The sequence below is a fragment of the Triticum dicoccoides genome, chromosome 7A (genome assembly GCF_002162155.2).
Source record: "Triticum dicoccoides isolate Atlit2015 ecotype Zavitan chromosome 7A, WEW_v2.0, whole genome shotgun sequence".
NCBI classification, from domain to species: Eukaryota; Viridiplantae; Streptophyta; class Magnoliopsida; order Poales; family Poaceae; genus Triticum; species Triticum dicoccoides.
In genome coordinates, this window is record NC_041392.1 from 96,830,820 (window position 1) to 96,845,819 (window position 15,000).

Consider the following 15,000-nt stretch of genomic DNA (forward strand, 5'->3'; position numbering starts at 1 on the left):
GGCGCGCACTACCCTGATCAGGTAGGCGGAAGTAACCTTGGGTGCCCGTTGTTGAGATTTTTGGTATCGGTCCCCGTGAGGGACATTTGGGCCACGACGGTGGTCGTTGTGTCTTTGGTAGACACGGGGCCACCTAGGACTAGCCCAGTGGGGAGTGAGTTGGAGTGGCCGGGAGGGTGTCATGGCAGTAGGTCGGTTTCGTCGGAATGCCATTGGTCCACCCGAATGGGATGGCGAGCATCATGAAATTGGTGATGGAGGATGGTTGATGATGACGACGGTGGTGAGCATCATGAAATTGGTGATGGAGGACGGTTGATGATGACGACGACGACGAATCCCCCTCTTCGGAGCCCCGAACGGACTCCAGATCAGCCCTCCCGAGAGGTTTTAGGGCTTGGCGGCGGCTTCGTATCGTAAAACGCGATGGTTTCTTCTCTCCTATTTTTTCTCCCCGAAAGCAGATATATAGAGTTGGAGTTGGAGTCGGGCGGTCTCCAGGGGCCCACGAGGTAGGGGGTGCGCCCTAGGGGGCGTCCCCCACCCTCGTGGCAAGGGTGTGGGCCCCCTGGTCTTCATCTTTAGCAAGGATTTTTTATTATTTATTATAAGATATTCCGTGGAGTTTCAGGTCATTCCGAGAACTTCTGTTTTCTGCACATAAAACAACATCATGGCAATTTTGCTGAAAACAGCGTCAGTCTGGGTTAGTTCCATTCAAATCATACAAGTTAGAGTCCAAAACAAGGGCAAAAGTGTTTGGAAAAGTAGATACGATGCAGACGTACCATGAAGCAAGTTTATTTTTTCTTGCTCCATTTTGGCCGAAACTTTTTCCAGATCTTCTCCTATCCATATGATCCATCTCCACAGTTTTGGCTCATTTCAATTAGCCATTTGCCTTGAGGAATTTTCTCAAGTTTCAGGACAAAGGAGATGTTTGTGAAACAACTACCATGTTGGCAAGTCCATTTGGTATGAAAGTTTTACAGCATCTTACTATGTCCATATCCCTAAGCCTTGCCAAATCTGAGCTCAAGTTGATGCTCCAAGGGAGTGCATCATCCAAATCTTGATTCTGGACTAAATATGCAGTTGTGAAGCAACTATGGTGTATCTTGGTCCAAATCATCTCAAAATTAACAGGATTATAATCATTCCTAAGCTAACCCCCCAGACAAACTCTCTAGCTCCTATCACTTCCCTGTTGATCAGCACTATACGACTAAGTTTACTGCAGTAAACTTCGGAGGTTGCTTACCATTTAACCAGAGCCCTTTTAACCAAACTACCATCACAGTTGCCACCTTCCCAGGAAGAACTCCACCCTAGACATTGTTTGGATTAGCTTGTGGCACTGTGGGCACCAGCGCACGCGGTGAGCACCGCTTTGGCACGCACTGACCGCGTCCAGAGCGTCTTCTTGCTCGGGCCCCTTCTCTGCTCAGCGTCTCAGCGAGCATGGGCCTGTCTACCGTGTTCCCCGCGTCGTTGCCGTCCTCCTGGAGCCACTTCCCCCTTCATCTGCTTCTTCGTCGGTGCTCGTCGATGCGCGCCCACGAGCGAGCTGTAGCCGACAAGGCTTTAATGGCGTTCGGCAGCTTCTCCTCTGTGCCCGTCGGCCCCTCATACCCTGTCCTCTATTGTTGCTCGTCCGGTCCTCCCTCGTCACGTTCCCACACCTCCCCGTGATTGCTGGCCTCGCCAGAGCATGGCCGGACGCGAGCGGCGGCACCCAAGCCATGGCCACACGTCCATGGCCTCCCCTCCTCACTCCGCCTATTTATATGCCCTCCCCGTGGCCTCAGAGCACACCACGAGCCCTCCCTCCCTCCCAGAGACCTGAATAGCCAGCCCCTCGAGCTCTAGGAGCTCTCCTGCCCCTCCCATGGCCGAAGCCCCGCCGACGACCTCTGCTCGAATTTGAGCGAGGCCGAGCCCCTCTCCTTCTTCCGCCACCACCGGAAGACCACAACACCACCGTAGCACCTCCCCAACCCTTCGCCTCGTCGCCGGAGCGCCGGAGCGCCATATCCCCGAGTTCCACCTCTGCTGAGGCCGCCGTCCACCGCGGCTGACGTCCCGCTCTGCTAAGCTCCCCCGCGGCTGCCTCATAGCTGGAAGGGATCTCCGCGGCCCCCTGAGTCCAACGATGGGTCGGGCGCCGCCTTAGGTGGCCGGAGTCACCGGCAGGCCTCGCCGGCGCCGAACCCAATCCTCTGCTCCACGGGCGGGCTCGGTCAGGAGATGAAGACGACGGCCTCTCCCCGCCAGGTGGGTGGTGGGACCCGTGGCCCCCACCTGTCAGCGTCCCTGCATTGACCCCGCGCCTCCGCTGACATGGATAAGTGGAGGCGTATTCCCGTAAATACGTCTCTCGCACACGAAAGCGTACTTTGGTCTTCTTCGGACCGAAATGCATTTTCCTTTCTAGAAAACGTATTTTCGGAGAAGGCGCTTTCTGTTTTTCTCACTCGGGGGCCTGTTTGTGATGATTTCTTTACAGATAGGTCCCTGGCAGAAAAACACTCATAACTTTTTGCTCGCAACTCCAAATGAGGTGATTCCAAATCCCACGTCTTCGTTTCGTCGAGCCCGTTCTGTTGGGAACATTTTCATGAAGTTTTGACATTCCGAAAATGACCTTTTTGCCCTTGCACGTAAACAGCCCCTCTGAGAGAGAGCTGTTTCCGGCAAATCTTTCCGCGATCGTTCCGCAAGTATTTGTCGACCCAGGCAAGCCAACCTCTTATCACGAGCCCCAAAATTGCATGTTTACTTTGCTTGCACCTCGTGTGTGTGTATAGTTACAGTTGTTCCTTATCATTTTCGTCTGCAGTTATTCTGTTAGGATTATCATGCATGCTTATGTTTTCATGATATCTTTTGCCATGCTAATTAAAATGTTATTATCGATATTGCTTGGAGTTCTAGGACTTATATTTTGATGATTATGTGGATGACATGTTACCTTTGGATTCTTAATGGCTATTGTGATTATGTTCATGATGGTAGTATGCTTTGGAGTATTACTTTGGATGACATGTTGCATTTGGATTCTTAGTGGCTATTATGATTGCTATAATGATTGTAATGCACTGTTGATATGCTAGTTCTTTATGCTATAGTTGTTCATCAGAAAAGTTCGATATTTTATTAAAGCATTTCTATGATGCATGTTCATTGTTGCATCCATGTTCATGATGATGGAGAAGCTAATAAATTGACTTAATAATAACAAACCTCCTCCGTCATCGATGGGATCGAGTCATAGTGCCACCAAATCAAACTTTTTCAGTGCAACCACATTTTGCCTTTATGGGAAGGCCGTAAAGCGATATATTGTCATGCCTCTCGCCGGTACCTCCAAAGAGGGAAGGTTATGGGCGCGTGCTACCCTGATCAGGTAGGCGGACATAACCTTGTGTGCCCATTGTTGAGATTTTTGGTACCGGTCCCCGTGAGGGATGTTTGGGCCACGACGGTGGTCGTTGTGTCTTTGGTAAACATGGGGCCACCCAGGACAAGCCCAGTGGGGAGTGAGTCGGAGTGGCCGGGAGGGTGTCATGGCAGTAGGTCGGTTTCGTCAGAATGTCATTGGTCCACCCGATTGGGATGGCGAGGCCATGGGTTCCGTGGTGTGGGTACAGTGCGCTACCTCCGCAGAGTGTCTATAAAGTCTATCAATAGCAACAAAGTTCGTAGTAGGTCACACTATCAGGTCTTGGTCGAAATGGAGGATAAACCTGAAATAATTAAGTAAGTTCATGTGATAACAAGAATGTGGTGACTTGGACTATGAGATAGTCGTGAGAAGTCACGGCGATGTTTTGATATGATCATGAGACGAGGTCTTGGTGAGTGTTGGAGACCAAGGGTTGGTCGTGGTCGTGATCGCCGGAAAGATCATTGTGGAGACCAAGTGTTGGTCGTGGTTGTGATCGCCGGAAAGATCACTGTTGGAGACCAAGTGTTGGTCGTGGTTGTGATCGCCGGAAAGATCACCGATTGGTTGCGAGGCAACCCATTGGTAAGAGAGTCCGAGGGACTCATTGCACAAATTTGGTTGCATTGCATGAGTAATATGTTGTTATTTGCATTTAAAGAACCATGACAGAACAGAAGATGGCTGCATATAGTTATCATGTTATGTCTACATTGAATATGATCGGTAGTTTATTTCCAGCATAGTTTCATTATGACATGCCATGCTTGGATTGATTATGCCATGATTGAGATGATATGCTATGTTTTACTGTCACCATCTTAGAAGCATGTTTTGATATGCCATGTGATGACCATGATTAGTAAATGTTATGATGTTGTTCATACTTAGTTGATATTTTAATCATGCCATGTTTAGTAATTGATATGAGATAGGTTGTTGCATGCACTTGGTTCTTGCCTTGTCTTCTGCTTGTTTGGATGCTATATATTTGGTTGTCTTGCAAGTACATTCAATGTATTGACCTCGCGTGTCATGCCAGTTTTGTAGGTCATACCCGAAGTGATCGCTTGACCCATCATGCTAGGTCGTAACCTTGCCAGTCCTATGAGTTATGGAGCCCAGCCAAAGTTGTTATGCTGCCAAACCAAGACTTCCGCCGCCATTTAAATAGATTTCCACTGCCATTTAAATAGCCTTAAGGCTAGGCCAGATAATTGTATTCATCAATAATGTAATCTTCTATACATGTATTTGATGAATATTCTTGTACCTGGAATGTTGTATTATGGACCTGTCGTGCGTCAGGTGTTATCTTGGGCCGACGTGCGAAGGCCCCCTTCTCCATGCGGATCGGGGTGCCACATTTATCCAAAGGAGCACCTTAGTAGAAAAAGCCGAAACTGACTGTCATGATGCGGCGAGAGCTGGTCAGCTGTTCGGAGGTTACGAATCGTTGGAGATTTCTTTTGCATCACGCGAAGGATTGGTACTTCCTGATCAGACGCTTATAGCACTCTAGTTCGGATACTAGGGGCTGCGCCCATGTTTTTTATTGTCGAACTCCTATGGCTAAGTGAGGGCGTTACAGCCGCATAGTCTGGTTGCCTGGTTCATTGTGCTAAACAACTCCTTCAAGGACCATCTAATTGGATCAAGATTGTTTAGATTCCATCCTGAACACCCCCGTACTACCTACGTGGGGGCAGAAGTAGACGACTGGTTAACCCTTAGATTTCATACAACACGGCCGCACAGGAAGTACAAATTTAAAAACATAACCAGCATTATATTGCACAATCACTTTGTTTTATCATACAAGGTAGAGGGAGCTCGAATACATTCACTCAAAGATAGTGTCTTTCGCACAATGATCCGCAACAATACGGGACCCTTCCAAGACATCGCCAAAGTATCGCTCAGGTGTGCGGTGCTCCTTGCCCTCAGGCGGCCCCTCAGTCGCCAACTTGACGGCGTCCATCTTCGCCCACCAGACCTTGACATAGGAGAAGGCCAGACGCGCGCCTTCAATACATACGGACCGCTTGATGACGTCCAGTCGAGGACATGCATCAACCAGCCTCTTCACGAGGCTGAAGTAACTGCTGGATATAGCTTCAGCTGGCCACAACCGGATTGTTAAATCCTTCATGGCCAGTTCGGCCACCCTGTGCAGCTCGACCAACTATTTTAGTTGATCGCTGAAGTGCACCGGATGTTCCGGCGCAAGATATTGCGACTAGAACAGCTTCTCCGGGGAGCCCCCTTCTTCGACTCGGAAGAACTCTGTGGCGTCGGTCACACTGCGTGGTAGATCAACAAAAGCCCCTGGAGAACTCCGAATCCGGGTCAGTAAAAGATATTTCCTATTCACATTCTTGCTTTACATATTGAATGCCTTACCCGCCGTGATCTTCCTGGCCTCCTGCATATCCTAGAGGGCACCCTGGGTTTCACTCTGGGCCATCTCCGCACTCTTACACTCCTTGGCGAGTTCGGCCTCTTGAGCCGACGCATTGTGATCCAAGGTCTCGCGCTTCCTCACCGCGTCCTGGAGCTCCTGTTGGACTTCATTGTCCCGGGCCTTGAGCCTATTACGGGCGGCCTGCTCCTTGATAGCCTTTCCCTCGGCTTTGACCAGGGCCGCTTGCAGGGCCTCGACCTTGGTCGTCGCCTCTGTTCACATCATGGTATTTCGGTCATTGCATATCATTTCCCCCTTTCCGATTACATAACAGGTTATTACTTACCTTGTTTTTTCTGGAGCTGCCTCTTCACCTAGCCCAGCTCCTCCTCGACCTCCGCCAGTTTCTGCTTCGGTCCGGAGACTTAGGCAGTATGCGAGGCCGCGGCTAACAGCGACGCCTGCGCATACATTTCAGACAATTTTACTTAGTTTCCTGCAATAGGAGATTGATCCTATGTCCGGTTTTTTTCTTTTTGAACACTGGACAGTGTCTCAGGGGCAACTGTCTATATTGGGATTTTCTCCTTTTTGTGTCGCTTACCTCAAAACCAGTCAACGGGCTATTGCAGGCCTCGGTTAGTCCGCTTTTGGCGGACTGAACCCTTTCAATTACCGTGCCCATAAGGACATCGTGCTCATGCACAATGGAAGCGCCTCGCAGTGCTTCTAGCAGATTATCCGGTGCCCCTGGTTGGACAAGTTTCACTGGGGGAACAGGCATCCCTCCTTCTTTCGTAGGAGGTTGCGTGCCGGATTCCGGAGTTGCATTGGACTCCGGAATCGAGTCCGGCTGAGGGTCAAACTGAATACGTCCCTCCCCGCCAGTCTCCATGGGGATTGACTCCCCCTGGTGTCCGGCGATGGGGGTTTTGCCTTCTGGCCCCTCCTGAGCCTCTCCCCCGCCTGGAACAGTCCTTTGGGACAGCACCTCCACATCGTCCTTGGACTTGGGGGAGTGAGCGGCCGGCAGTGAATCGCTGGCCATCGCCTTTGAGTCCAGCGAACCTCGTGATGAGGATCGCTTGGAACTGTCGTGGGCAGGACTGCAATAGCATAACTAATTATATCAATACAATGAAGAGGAAAGACTTGGTTTATGGGCGGATATGGGTTTTAGCACTTACGATGTGGCCCTAGGCTTAGTGCAGGGGCGTCTCTCCGGACTACTACCGACGTCCCACGCGATGTTATCCGCAAGGGAGCTCTCTCCACCTCCAGGTTCACCGAAGCCGCCCTCTTCTTCCTCCCCTCATCAGGGGGAGGGTTCTTCTCTTCCTCCTCTTCATCGTCGTTGTCTTCGGCGGCGGAGGAGCGGGTCTTATCTTCGGACATCGCATCCGAAGCGCCCCTGTGGCGGGGGGCACTCCGGACCCCCTTGGCCTTCCCTGTGGCCTTCTTCTCCGGTGCCTTATAGGGCGCCGGACATTGGATCAGCTTCGCCTTCTCCGTCCACTCCTGAAGAAGCTATGATAGTAAAGGCTTAGACCTCATCCTTGAAACAAGCAGGTAAGGGATGCAGTAAGAATAATATACCTCATTGGCGAGGTGGTTGATGTCATGCCCGCGGTCCGAATCTGTGGCCAGCGGTGTTTCGTTGCCCTTAAAAAGCAACCTCCAGGCATCTTGATGAGTGGTTTCAAAGAGCCTCTTCAGGGTATGGTGCTTCTTCGGATTGAACTCCCAGAGAGGGCGGCTTCGGCTTTGGCATGGAAGAATCCAGCGAACTAGCATCACCTGGATTATATCGATGAGTTTGATATCCCTATCCACCATGCTTTGAATGCGCGTCTGCAGCGTTGTCAGCTCGTCTGTCGAACACTAGTTCGGGCCCTTCTCGACCCAGGAGGTGAGCCGCATGGGAGCACCAGAGTTGAATTCGGCAGTTGCGTCCCAGGTGGTGCCGCAGGGCTCTGTGATATAGAACCAATATTTCTGCCATTCTTTTATAGTCTCCATGAAAGTGCCTTTCGGCCAGGAGACATTGGCCAGCTTGCTAACCATGGCGCCTCCACACTCCGCGTGCTAGCCATCCACCATCTTCGGCTTCACATTGAAGACCTTGAGCCACAGCCTGAAGTGGGGTTGGATGTGAGGAAGGCCTCACACACAACGATGAACGCCGAGATGTTGAGGAGGGAGTTCGGGGATAAATCATGGAAGTCTATCCCGTAGTAGAACATCAGCCAGCGGACGAAAGGGTGGAGTGGAAATCCTAACCCGCGATGGAAATGAGGGATGAATACTACCCTCTCGTTAGGCTTCAGAGTGGGAACGATTTGTCCCTGGGTCGGAAGGCGGTGGGCGATTCCCTTCGCCAGGTACCCAGCCGCCCGAAGCTCGGCGATGTCCTCCTCCTGTATGGAGGAGGACATCCACTTGCCTTGACCTCCGGATCCGAACATGGTTGAGTGCTTGCTTGAGACGGAGAAGGTGAGAACTTGGGCGGTGGAGCTCAAGAGTGGAAGGGCAAAGGAAGAGAGAAGGTGTGGATGAAGAAAAGGGATTTTTATCTCCTTATAAAGGCAGTAAATATTGAACGCCTCCCCACTCGCCTTAAACTTCGCCTACTCCCAAGGGCTGTGTAAACGGCACGGTTGGGTTACCCACGCCCGTATTGATGATAATCCCGCAATAAGGGGACATGATCTCTGCTTTGACAAGACATGCCAATGGAAGTTGCATCTCGAAACACGGGATGACAGACAAAATGGTTCGATATAGTGACCTGGCAGACGTAATGTCATGTTGTAAAAAGTTGTCGACAGATTGGATTCGTGAAATATTATATTCTCCCCACAGTTATGTGTGGTGTGAGTTACTGGTCCGGACACATCGGTACGTCCAAAGACTGTTTTGAAGTTCGGAAGGAGGAACCCGCCTTGCAATGCCAAAGACAGATCTACGTGCCCGGATACCTTGTCATTGAAGCCAGGTTCAGGGGCTACCAAGGGAGTCCTGGACTAAGGGGTCCTCGGGCGTCCGGCCTGTTAGCCATGGGCCGGACTAATGGACTGTGAAGATACGAAGACCGAAGACTGCACCCGTTTCCGGATAGGACTCTCCTTGGCGTGGAAGGCAAGCTTGGCGACCAAATATGTAGATTCCTTTCTTTGTAACCGACCTTGTGTAACCCTAGATCCTCCCGGTGTCTATATAAGCCGGAGGACTTAGTCCGTCGGGGCGAGATTTATTATCATAGCCATGCAAGCTAGACCTTTAGGGTTTAGCCATTACGATCTCGAGGTAGATCGACTCTTGTAATACTCATACTCATCAATATCAATCAAGCATGACGTAGGGTATTACCTCCATAGAGAGGGCCCGAACCTGGGTAAACATCGTGTCCCTTGTCTGACACCGACACCGGGCCCATCATTTTTGCAGTTTTCTGAAGGGGCCCGACCCGAGGCCCGAGGCCCGGCGGGCTTTTACGTGTTCAGACCGGGCTTGGGCCCAAAAACTAGGCCCGATGGCTGGGCCGGGCCGGGCTCGGGCCCAGGGTTTTTGGCTCGGGCTTGGCTAGGCCCGGCCCGAAGCCCAGGTATATATACGTTGTTCCCTTTGTCATCGGTATGTTACTTGCCCGAGATTCGATCATCGGTATCTCAATACCTAGGTCAATCTCGTTACCGGCAAGTCTCTTTACTCGTTGTGTAATGCCACATCCTGTAACTAACTCATTAGCTACATTGCTTGCAAGGCTTATTGTGATGTACATTACCGAGAGGGCCCAGATATACCTCTCCGACAATCGGAGTGAGAAATCCTAATCTTGATCCATGCCAACTCAACAAACACCATCGGAGACACCTGTAGAGCACCTTTATAATCACCTAGTTACGTTGTGACCTTTGGTAGCACACAAAGTGTTCTTCCGGTATTCGGGAGTTGCATGATCTCATAATTATAGGATCATGTATAGTTATGGAGAAAGCAATAGCAATAAACTAAACGATCATCGTGCTAAGCTAACAGATGGGTCAAGTCAATCACATCATTCTCTAATGATGTGATCTCGTTAATCAAATGACTACTCATATCTATGGTTAGGAAACATAACCATTATTGATTCAACGAGCTAGTCAAGTAGAGGCATACTAGTGACATTCTGTTTGTCTATGTATTCACACATGTACTAAGTTCCGGTTAATAAAATTCTAGCATGAATAATAAACATTTATCATGATATAAGGAAATATAAATAACAACTTTATTATTGCCTCTAGGGCATATTTCCTTCAGAACCGCAAGTTTGCATATTCAAATTTAGTCAGTATTTATCATCATGTCGTTCCTTCCCGATCGTCCTGACCAAAAAAGGGGCCAACTCAGTAATACTGGTGGAACCAACCTCCCCAGCGGTGCTGGAGCAAGCTTTGTTGGAATGAAGACAATATTTAGGGGATGACGAAAGGCAAATCAACATCGTGTCCGAGCAGCTGTAGGAAAGAAGACCAACAGCCATAGCTGGAGGAGCCCACATCAACAGGACTGCTGCATGAGATAATCTCGGAGAGCCGCCGTAGGGGAGGGAGATCGGCGGTCGTGCCGAAGCCGAGCGCCATCACAGGTGAGGGGGACCGGCGGGTCGTGTAGGAACTTGAGAGTAGTCAGTAGTGGGAGGCAGGGCGAACCGGCATTCGTGGTGGAGGCAAAGAGTCGTCGGATCCAAGCAGACAGGCAGGCACTCAAAGCAGAGATCGTCGCCCAGCTTCCACACCCTTCATGGAAGGGATTGGTTTTTTCTTTCTGGATGGAGAGAGGGATCGATGGGTTGAGACTTGAGACTCGAGGGGAAGCAACACGCTCATTATATGGACACAAAGCAGAGGGGCCAGGTGAGAGACGAAAGGCCTATATCATAGTGGATGGAAGAAGATGGACAAGCCCTCGTTTTGTCTTCCACGTACAATACGTGCAATGCAGCGTGGTAGAAATTATTATAGGAAAATTAATAGAGAGGAAAAAAGTGACTTCACATGTGGAGCCTATTTGATGATGTGGATAGACTGAATGTCAAGAAAAATAAGATAGTAGGATGAACTATTTTGGTATCATAGATGTTGAACACATATTTTTTCTTAATTTTTCTTATGCCACTCTAAAATTTGACACTTTGCTTTCGTCACTCCTAGCTTTTGGTAATGTATCACAACTGCTATTTCGTGACAAAAATGAAAAGAAAAACATTTAACTTTTGAAAAATTTAGATTTGACAATGTATCACAATTGTGGCTCTGAAATTTTTGCTTTTGTCATCAAATGACAATTGTGATGCATTGTTAGAATCTAAAAGTGATAAAAGTGAAATGTTAGAGTGACATAAGAAAAAGAGGCGGTAAGAGCAACTCCAGTAGGGTGACCCGTTTCATCTGCGGCCGTCGGTTTGGGTCGGCGTAGACAAAAAAGACGACCCAAGCGCCGACCCAAACGAACGCGCGTCTGCTTTCGTCCGCCTGCCGACCCATTCCCGGCCCATTTTTGAACTTGATTTGCGTCGGCGCCGACACAAGACGGACGCGCGCACACTCGCCCTCTTTCCGCACCGGGCCCGTTGGTTGGTGGCACATTGGATTCACACCCTCGCCCGCCTGCTATGTCGCCAACGCCGTTGGCCATTTTTTCAGATAAAAATGGATACATAGATAATTCTAGCGTACACAGATAAAAAGAAAAGACCACTACTCGTCGATTTCTGACTCCGACTCGGTAATGTCCTCCTTCGACGTCTGAATGTAGGTGTCAGCATACGCCTCGTCTTCAAAGTTCCAACCTGTCGTTTCTCGTAGCTTTAGTTTCAATTGAGCTGCCTGCTTCCGCGAACGCTTGTCCTCCCGATAGGCAGCTCGCTCCCTCCTCCTCGCGTCCCTCTCCAACCTCCTTTGCTTGTAGAACTGGCGCTCGCCGATGATGTCCTGCGGGAAGCCTCCGCACCACACCACCAAGGCTTCCACGTCCTTCTCCACGATGGCGAGGCGACGCTGCCACCTCCGGTGGACACGACGATCCTCGTCGGTGAAAAGCCTCGGGAGAGGCGCCAGATCCTGCGCCCGCTGGCTCGACACGTTGGGAAAATTCATATCCCGACGAGGCCTCAGGAGGCGCCATGCCGCCGCGTCGTGCGCGCGGGCCGCCTCCTCTGCGGTGTTGAAGGTGCCGAGGATGAGACGTTTCTCACGAAACCAGATCTCGGAGGAGAAGGCGCCGGAGCGGCGCTCGCGGACTCCACGAAAATCCGAAGCGCCCCGGCGGCAGATCGACATGGTGGCGGAGAGGCGGCAAGAGTGGGCGGCGGACAGAGTGTGGAGGGAGCACCTTCTTTATAACTAGCATCGGCCGCGGCGCACGCGCGCGAACCTTTACCGCACGCTGGAGCGACAAAACCAGTGCGCGCTAGGCCGCTTTCCCCCGCGCGCACGAACCTTTCCGGCGCACTGGTGCGCCAAAACTAGGGCGGCGGCATGATCTAAAACGCACGCGGTCATGAAATGGGTCGGCCCGTTAGGCGCACCGCTGACCCAAAACTAAAAAAGGGCGGACGGCGGGCGGGCGGCCGAACCAAACGGACAAAAAGCAGAGAAAAACACCGTCCATTTGGGTCAGCCCGTTGGGGTTGCTTTAAGAACTATACTCGTTTGCCAACGGACCTGGGCTTGTTTGCACGATGGATGGAGCTTTGATTCATTTTGACTATCCGTTGGATGGGGGTGTCCTGCCTTGGCCTAGAGAGGACATCGAGCGTCCGCGTCCACCACCACAAGGCTAGGCCCCTCGGGAAGCCACTACACTCCACTGCCAGTCTGCCACACTCCTGCCACTGCGAGAGGAAGACAAGCAGGACCCCCTGCCTTTGTCCTCCTCGACCTCCGTCGAGCCGGACCACCACGCTACCCAAGGCGACACCGACGGCGCCGTCTCGTTCTTGCGAAGGCAGCACGACGTCGACGCGGTGTGCGACAGGTACGGCGTCCCCAGGGACCGATACACCGCGCGCCCCGCCGGCAACCTGCGCGCGAGCTCGCCCCCGCCGCCGGGGTGCATCTGCGTGTATGCGGAGGCGCTGGAGGCCGGGATGCGCGTCCCGCCCCACGCCTTCTTCTGCGACGTGCTCGCCCATTTCGGCATCGCGCCGACCCAGCTCACGCCCAACGGGTGGCGCATCTTGCGGGCTTCCTAGTGCTCTGCCACTCCGCCGGCGTGCCGCCATCGCTCGCCGTGTCCCGGCACTTCTTCCTGATGTGCGAACTCAGCCACAAGCACAAGGGGTGCTACTTCTTCCGCTCCAGGGACACCTCTGGCCTGCGCTTCAGGGGGATGCCAAGTTGCATCAAGGACTGGAAGAACTCGTTCTTCTTCCTCTCGTCGCCGGAGCCGTGGCCTTTCCCCGTGGAGTGGGGCAAGCCGTCCAAGAGCTCTTTCATGGAGCTGGTACTTAACAGCGAGGAGAAGAAACACGTGGCGAAGCTACTGCGCAGTTACGCCGGCGCCGCCGTTGACATCAACACATGTCTCTCCGACAGCAGCCTTGCAGCCGCCATGGCACCTGCCGGATCTGCGCCGCCGCCGACGCCTTCTTTTACTCGCATTGCTTCCTGTTAGAAGGGAGAAAGGGAGAAGGGAGAAAGGGATTGATGTAATATTCGTTGTATTGCTTGAGCCTCGTGGGCGTATATATAGGAGTACAAAGACCAACTTGGAGTACAAGACAAGGCAGGACCAAATCCTAGTCTATCCTATACTTCCTAATAATCCTTATACTCAACATCCCCCCGCAGTCACAACGGTAGCGACGCAGATGGTGAGACTGGAGAAGAATCCGAAGGCAAGCCGACGGACACCCCCCCACAGTCGTAACGATCGACGCATCACGGAGTCGTGGCTGGAGTGGAAACCAACGAGGTTGCTCAAGCAGGCGGTAGCGCTTTGTGCCGTTTCTCGATGTAGCCGAGAGCGTGGGTGGTGGAGCCGTGGTCGCGGTAGCCGTGCGAAGAATACCGTGGTCATGTCGAGTCGGGGTAGCCGGTGCCGAGGAAGTCGTCGTGGAGCCGCGGGCGCAAGGAGGCGCCGAGTTAGCATGGGCGCATTGGTGTCGAAGTAGTGGTGCGCCGGGAAGAAGATGTTGTTGACGACGCGTCACGGCGGGTTTGCCAAGCCCGGGGACACATCGTAGACGAAGGCACACACCGGTGTTGCCAGCATCGGGCATGCGTAGACGGACGAAAACGAAGTTGACGAAGCGCCGCACCAGGCTTGCCAGGCCCGAGGACATGTCGTGGACGAAGGCACGCATCGGTGTTGCCAGCACCGAGCATGCATAGACGAGGACCTGCACGAGTTGTACGCCATGTCGAAGAAGTCGGAGAGGCCAGCAGAGAAGAACTCGACGACGGTTGCACTACTAGGGAAAAGCCTATACACAGAATTTTACCAGTAGCGCTGTACAAAATCAAGCGCTGCTGCTACTTAGTAGCAGCACGCCTAAATAAACCGCGCTACTGCTATGACTTTAGCAGTAGCGCGTACTAGCGAAAAGCGCTGCTGCTATGTTTGAACTGGGCGCACATGGCTAGCCCAACCTAGCAGTAGCGTGTATAATGGCCCAGCGCTACTGCTAATCTCCTTAGCTGCAGCGCGCTTACGTGTAAAGCGCTGCTGCTAACGGAAATAAAATAAAGTGAAAAACAAGTAGAAAAGTAAATGAAAATGAAAGAAATAGAAAAAGGAGAAAGGGAAAAAATAAAATGTAAAGAAAAATAAAAGAAAAAAGGGAAAAAGGAGAAAGGAATAGCAGTAGCGGATTTCAGTAAACGCGCTATAGCTAATTTAGCTAAAGCACATTTCCGGAAACGCGCTACCGTTACGTTTCACTTAAACAGCGGGTTCCCCCCACCAATTCTTCCCCAAATCGTCCCCCGCCCTCGCCGCCGTCTCCTCACCGCCGCCGCCCGAGGCCGCCCTCAGCCTCACCGTCGCCGCCCCTCGGCTGCCGCGCGCTCTCCCCACGCCGCCCCCGACCCCAGATTCAACGCCGGCCCCGCCCCCGACCTCAACACCGCCCGGGACGCCGCCCCCGACCACGACCTCAATG

General features: G+C 52.0%; 1 pseudogene; it reads left to right on the forward strand.

Moving 5' to 3' along the window:
- The first annotated feature begins 12,613 nt into the window (after nucleotides 1-12,613).
- The window catches only part of LOC119333185, a 22,829-nt pseudogene continuing 20,442 nt past the window's right edge, over nucleotides 12,614-15,000 (forward strand).